The 8,025-nt window shown below is 34.2% G+C and overlaps 1 pseudogene; it reads right to left on the bottom strand.

The window, feature by feature from the left end:
* Positions 1-5,406: 5,406 nt before the first annotated feature.
* On the bottom strand, positions 5,407-6,826 carry LOC112031049 (probable LRR receptor-like serine/threonine-protein kinase At3g47570; annotated as a pseudogene).
* Positions 6,827-8,025: the final 1,199 nt, after the last annotated feature.

The following is an 8,025-nucleotide window of genomic DNA, read 5'->3' as shown; positions in this document are numbered from 1 at the left end:
GTTTAATTACAAAAATGTCATTGAGTTATGAGTTATGGAAACTAAAAACAGCCAAAATGTGTTTTCAGTTTCCATAACTCATAACTCAAAAATCAGAGAATTGAGTGATGAAAATAGAGTTATGGAAACAGAGAATTGGTGCAGCAAAACAGACCTTTTGCTATGGGTCCCACCATTTTTGAGAATTGAGTTATGGAAACAGAGAATTGAGTTACGGAAACAGGCCATCCAAACAGCCTCTAAGTCTATCAGTTTGATCTTCCATTTGTAATTTTACACAGATTCAGTGAAGTATTACCATCAAATTCACTATTCAGGTGAAAAAAAAAAAAAAAACTGAGAATAGAGAAGAGAAATAGAGATAATAAAAAAGCTTGTATTTGGGTAACAAAAAGTAAAATCTGAAATATCTTGGAGGAGGAAGAAAACAAAGATTCACAAAACCCATGAAATGGTTGAAGGTTCGCTTCATCAACTAGAAAAAGAGGAGAGTCAGAGTAGAGATGAAGGTGGGCATGCGGATGTGGTAGGCAGCTCTAAGATGAGTTGAGAATATGGCTGTACGCTAGCAACAACATCTTTGTACGCCATTTTTTTTTTCTACCGGAAACTTGTGGAGGTGGTGGAGGAGAAAGAGAGAGAAAAACGTAAATGAGAGAGAGAGAGAGAGAGAGAGTCAGAAGTCAAACATTTTTTTTTTGGGTTTAGAGATAGGTTTGGAAGGTAATAAGTGAGGAAAACTAATTAGATTATAATCAGAATATTTGTAATAATTATAGTCTTTTTTTAACCGTTGGATCTACTTAAATCCAATGGTTTGAAAAAGGTGTGAGATGAGTTTAAGTGACACCTGGTATAACTTCATAAGAGTTACACATTTTTTGGACCTTTGATTTGTATTAGTTTTAAGGGTGAAAAAAAACCTCATGGTCATGTATTTATTGTTCCCCAGAAATGCGTAGCACATTATCGGCAAGTGGTCAACAACATCAAAAAAGTAGATTGATAAGAAATGCGCAATGAACTCAACTTCTTGTTTATATAATAGTTCTCCTTCCCATCTAGTTGTATGCATTCCCATTTCCCAATATATTTTAAGATGGTTTTGCTTACTCTCAATGGAGTCCTATCCTTCCAAAATGAACTATCGTACATAAAGTAATGAGAAAAAAGACGATAGGGCTGATTCAGAAACCTATATCAAAATACAAAGAGATCATTGCAACCCTCTCAAGAAGTAATAGACGTAATTGGAAAGTTAATCTCTACCAGTATGAAGGTTTTTGGTTCCCTTTACGACCTTTGGAAGGACTCTTGTTAGCTCAAGACCATTTCAAGCTTCAGCCCAACGATGTGATTCTAAGTAGCCTTCCAAAATCTGGCACAACTTGACTTAAGGCTTTGAGTTTTTCCATTGTTGAGGGTGAATGTACATAGAAGATAGAACACAAGACCATGTGAGAGAGGGAGAGAAGATGAAGATGATGATGGAGAGCAGAGAGTTAATGCTGTTTTTTATTTTTCTATTTTTAATAAGAAGAATTAATGACTTAGTTAATAATTTCTAGGGAACAATAAATACATGACTATGAGTGTTTTTTTAACTTTTAGATCTAATACAAATCAATGGTCCAAAAAATGTGTAACTTTTGTGAAGTTACATCAGGTGTAACTCTAAAAACTCTAAAGAGTTACACTGTTTTTTTAAGCTATTGGATTTAAGTAGATCCAACGATATAAAAAAAACTCTTATTAATACTAATATTCTAATTGATCTCATTTATTATCCCTTATTTAATACATTCCATACTTATTTCTAAACCCTAAAAAGTTTATAAGTCTGACTCTTTCTCTCTACACTGCACGTCTCTCTCTCTCTCTCTCTCTCTCTCTTTGCACGTTTCTCTATCTAAATCTTCTACGACTCTTCCACCGCCACGGCCAGGTTGTCAGCAGCAGCAAAAAAAAAAAAAAAAAAAAAAAAAAAAGGCCACAGTTGCTAGACTTTGTTGAATAACACAACTATTGCTTTTATATACATTGATAATTATTCAACAACTAATTATCAATGTATAGTTGTTCTCTATCTCCACATTTTTGAAACAACTAAGCACCATAAGTTTTGCAATTTATTCTAACCTAATCTAATTCTTGAATTGTATTTGATTTAACTTATGTCAGGATCTGATCAAATCTGAATCCTTATTATCCAACACATTTCTTAGGTTTAGTGTTCGGGCTTTTTGATATAATATAAATAAAGAACCCTTTTGTGCTTCAATTTGATTATACGAAAGTATACCCCTTTCTTGCCCCAAATTTTGTGGAAAGTCAAATTTGCTAATCAGTCTCCAAATTTTGTGGAAGACTCATGATTTATCCCCATCCCCAGCTCAGTTTTTTGTTTCACAAGATGGTGGAAGATGGTGAAAGTTTTGCGTGGCTCTTGTTTTTTTGTTAAATGAAAGCAAAAAAGTTCATAATCTTGAAATCCAAATATTATTTTGATAGATATTAGAATCCTGCTTCGCTGGTTTGTGAACAAGCTACATTTGATTATTGTTTTAAGACTTCGCTATTGATGAACAAAGTCCGGCAACTATGGCTTTTTGTTTTAAGACTTCACTAAAAGCAATACTTGTATTATTCAACAAAGTCCAGTGGCTATAGCTTTTTTTTTTTGGTTGTTGCTGGTGACCTGGGCATGGAGGAAATAGAGAGAGAAACGTGCAAAGAGCAAGAGAGAGAGAGACGTGCACTGAAGAGAGAAAGAGCTAGACGTAAAATCTTTTTTGGATTTGGAAATAAGTATGGAATGTGTTAAATAAGGGATAATAAATAAGTCCAATTAGAAAATTTTGCATTATTTAATGAGGGTTTTTTTTTTTTATTTATAATTATTTTTACCTTTGGATCTACTTAAATCCAACGGTTTAAAAAATGTGTAACTTGAACCCATCTCTCTCTTTCTCTCTCTCTCTCTCTCTCTCTCTCTCTCTCTCTCTCTCTCTCTCTCTCTCTCTCTCTCTCTCTCTCTCTCTCTCTCTCTATATATATATATATATAAAACTTAGCTATATTAATTATTAAGTACAAAAGCAAAAAACTGGTAAAGCCTCTGATGGTAGAATAAGAGATCTGGGGTTCAATCCCCGCTTACATCAAAAATTGATTGGTGTCTTGGTCTGATAATAAAGAGCTATTATCAGGAGTGGGCTGATGCCAACCATGTACAAAACTTTTTAAAACTAACCAATTTGGTCTCTAAAACCAACTTAATCCCTAAAATAGTTGTAAAAATATCTAACTGGCCTAATAGTGTTTATGGAATTAAGTTGGTTTTAGGGATCAAATTGATTAGTTTTGAAAAATCTTGGATCTTGTTGGTATTACCCAAACTTCAAGGAATATTAGTGAAATTTACCCAAATTGCTAATACTTGCCCACTGGCATATCTAAGTTATGAAGATCCGGTGGCAGTGGTAGGCTTTTATTTTTCAAGCAGCAATATATTGACTGACAAAGAAATACTGTGTGGAACATATATATATTACAAACCAAAGGAGGGATCAGGGATGGTACATCCCATAATCAAAGCAACATAGAAATATCGTTTAAGCAAAAGTCATTGACCAATAACACTAAGCCATTCATCTGAATTACCATTGATAATTAGGAAAACAAAGACATAAATGGTTAAGGAAGCATATGCGTGTCAACTGTAAAGATAACACAGTCCCTATAAGTTATGTCCAGCATGAACCTCGTAATTAGGGTCGTCAATGGGCCGGGTCGGGCCGACCCGGCCTTTTTTTACTTGGCCCATGGGCACAATGGGCTAGGCATAATGGGCTATTAACTAGCTAATGGGCCGGGTCGGGCTGGGCCGAAAGAGGAAACCTTAGCCTATGACCCTGCCCATGGGCAATGCCCATTTTGTCTTTAGCGAGTTGGGCTATCGGGTTGGGCCTAATGGGTCACCCATGGGCTTGTGTTAGCATATTATTTTATTATTTTGTTAAGGAAAGAATCAATTTTTTATAAGGAAATAATCAATCTATTTTTTTTAAAGGAAAGAATTAAAGAATTTAATACTTAATTACAAATTTTTTTTATAGTCAAATCTATTTAATTTTTGTTTTGTTGATGGAAACCTATTTAATTTTTTATTTATTAAGTCTTTAAATAGTTTTTTTTTTAAATTTTTATCTTTAATAAAAAAAATGTCAAATGTTTAATTCAAATTTGATAGACTACTAGAAAAATATATATTTAGTAAACTAAGTTTAGTACAATTACTTTGGATATCTTAGTGGTTGAGGGAGTTCTCTTAAGAAATTCCTCTATGATATCTCAAGATCAATCCTTCATACACTTCTTATATATTTTATTTTTGTTATGAATTATGAGTTATTAGGCTGGGCCAATGGGTTAAGCCAACGGGCTGGGCAACGGGTTGGGTTACTGAGCTAGCCCACCGGGTACCCATGGGCATAAAAACTAGCCCATGGCCTGACCCACTGGGCTAGTGGGCTACCCATGGGCCTCAATAACAACGGGCCGGGCCGCCCATTAGCCCGATGGGCCGTCGGGTTTCTGGGTCGGGCTATGGGCCATGGGCTATTTGATGACCCTTCTCGTAAATATCCGATGATACTACAAAACAGACAATCACATGAATTAATTAATTATGCAACAACTGTATGACTAATGGAATTTGGGAAGAATGAAACAACTCTGATTAATTACTTTCTTGCAACAACATGAACAAAAAAACAAATTAATATAAATAATTTACTAAAATGGTTTATTAACAAATATCTTAAGAGCACCCATTAACCAAAAATATTGTAAATTTACATTCTTTTATTTTTGCTTCTACATTTTTTTCCTCAATTTTAAATTTAGGTGAAACTACATTATTGGTACCTTAAGTTTACCTATTGTGCACTTTTGGTCCTTGAAGTTTCAAGTGAGCCCTATTGTTCCCTAAAGTTTAAAAAAAGAGCATTATTAGTCTCTCCGTTAACTTTTGTTAGTTTCTTTATCCATGTGTCTAATGTAACAATGACATAGCATTTTCTAAATGATGTAGCAATTTATGAATAAAGTTTCTCTCCAAACTAGTTTGAAGAGAAACCCTTCAAACTTATTTCAAGTTTTTGTAATCTCAAATTGTGTATAAAAAATAAGTTCATTGATCACATAGTAAATAAAATCCGATTTAAACAAAATTTGATATGCACGTTAAAAACGTAAGAAATATGAAATTTAACGGTTAGATTTTCAAAATTTACATTTGAAAAAGATATATATGATAAGTTTGAAGAGTTTCTCTCCAAACTAGTTTGGAGAGAAACTTTGTTCTTCTTTTATTATTAAAAAATTGCACATCAGATATTTACCCATAAGAAACAGATCAGCCCAAATATTTGGATCTTTCAACATATCAAACCCCTTATTTTAGAAACAGATCTAACCACATAGAGAGAGAGTTGCACTGAAAGACCTTAATGGGTTTGTACCATAGTTACGTCCATTAACTGGAGCCAAGAACGACGCTAACAACAACGCTAACAACGACAACAACATTTGTAAGAATCCGCTCATCCGGTGATGTTTTAGAACACAACAATCCAATTTGGAACACTGATATCAAGCATTCTTTTATTCAGCTACTAACATTGACATAGAGATCTTCTTCGATGATTTGTCTTTCTTCTATTTCATCATTGGCATTTTCTTCATCCTCCTCAAAGAACATTGATGGCTTAACTATATCCATGACATGTTGGGGCGAAGCCATTGCAGCGAATTTGTGAATGCTCAAACCATCTTTGAACATTTCATCAATCGGTCTTTTTCCTATAAACATCTCCAGCAAGAGTATCCATAGCTGTAAATGTCTCCCAGTGTTGAAACTTGGCCACTCATCCCTTACTCTACAATTCATCAATACAAACATAGTAACAAATAATAGTCATATGTGCTTGAAATTTTTAATCACTAAAGCATTATGCATTGTTGGCACATATAGCCCTTCATAAAATTTTGTGAATATGTGGGTTTTTATTTTTATTTTATTCTTTTTGTGGTGTATGTGAATTTTTTTAGAAAAAACAAAAGTTTTTTCGCAAAAGCTGTCAAAAAATTTTCTTCACTTGAAAAGCGGTGTCAAACTTGTGTGTATAGTTACTTTTTGAAAGAATCCCCACTTTATTTTAATATCAATGCAAAATGATATAAAGAACTAAAGTGTGCTTCACCTAGTTGAAAACTTTCCTGGAGCAATATATCCAATGGAACCTTTGAGCCCCACTGACAAGGTCTGAGATTTGGAGGGATTGTTTGATGCTTCAAAGAGGAAATTTACCAATCCGAAATCACCAACATGAGCTACCATATCTTCATCAAGAAGTGTATTGCTTGGCTTTAGGTCACAATGAACAATTGGGGTTTGGCAATGGTGATGAAGATATTCTAATGCATAAGCAACATCAAGAGCTATGTTCAGTCTCTGGATAAATCTCAAACTCTTTCTTTGATGTTGCTCATCATTTTTAGAATGCAACCATTGATCTAGACTTCCATTGCACGTGAACTCAAAAATAAGACTTTTAAAGTCATTTCCTTCATGATCAATGCTCAAGCAAGCAGAGATAATCTTGAGAAGATTGTGATGACGTATACTTCTCAAAGCATTGCATTTGTTAATGAAGCTCCTGGAAGCTCCTTTTTGTTGAAGGTTTAATACTTTAACTACAACAATTGCTCCATTTTCATAAAGAACTCCTTTGTATATTGAGCCAAAGTTGCCTGAACCAATAAATTTTTTTTTTTGAAAACCCGTTCATCGATTTTAGGAGTTTTGCATAATAGAACAATTAAAAATATGACCATACTTAAAATAGGAATTACTATTTTAAGTGCAAGAAGCTTTCTAGATGAACGCAGATTTTCCTAGCGCATGTAGGTAAATGTAATTCTTGGACCTCACTGCATAGCTTATTATTTCCAAAGATTGAAAACTTGCTTGCATTTGCAAAAATCCCTTCACTTGGTACTTCACCCTCCAAATCATTATAATAAATATTGAGATGCTTAAGTAACACGAGCTTACTGAGAAATTTAGGAACATTCCCAGAGAAGTTATTCTGTGAAAGATCTATTTCTTCTAAACCTCTTAACTTCTCTAAAGATTAAGGTATTGCATCTTCAAATGAATTACCTTACAAATACAAACGCTCCAAACTAAGACAAGTCTCTTGGGTGGTTGGAATTTTGCCTGATAATCTATTATTTGAGAGATCTAACTTGGAAAGATGTTTTAAGTCGCCCACTTCAAATGGTATTGCACCTATCAAAAAATTGTGAGACATGACCAAAGAAATTGAAAGGGAAGAAAGACCAATAACTTGTTTTGGAATGGTGCCAATGAGATTGTTACTGGAAATGTTTAGCATAAGCAAATTTTGGCAGTTTCCTAGGTTTGGGGGTATATTTCCTGTAAATTTGTCCCCCTCCATATAGAGCTTTGTCCAAGTAGTTAAGTGGACCGGTCCAGAAAATTTGTTATCATTCAAATATAATACCTGTAACTTTTGAAGCTTCCCAAGAACATCGGGGAGAGTACCTCCCAAATAGTTAAAACTTAGAACTAGTAATTCTATGTTAACAGGTTCCCGATTCCAATAGGGATGTCACCTTGGATCATATTTGCATTCAAAGTAAGAGTTTGTAGTTGGGTGGAAAGGTTGGCTATGGAGCTAGGCAATGCTCCTCCAAAATAATTTTAATTGAGATCTAAGAGCTTCAAACTAGTACAATTAGCCAAGAAACTGAGAAAATTCAGGTCACCATCTTTCCCATATCCCAATCTATTGTCACCAAAATAAAGAATAACCAAGCCTTGCAAGCTTGCTAGATTTCGAGGGACTGTCCCAATTAGACCATTTTCGTCAAAGGCAAGACCCAGAAGTTGAGAAGCATTAGAAAATGATGCGGGAATAGCTCCCGTGAAATTGT

This window comes from Quercus suber, unplaced genomic scaffold (assembly GCF_002906115.3).
Source record: "Quercus suber isolate HL8 unplaced genomic scaffold, Cork oak 2.0 scaffold_307, whole genome shotgun sequence".
NCBI lineage: Eukaryota > Viridiplantae > Streptophyta > Magnoliopsida > Fagales > Fagaceae > Quercus > Quercus suber.
The sequence above is the reverse complement of the archived record's forward strand: the minus strand, read 5'-3'. Positions and strand labels throughout refer to the sequence as shown.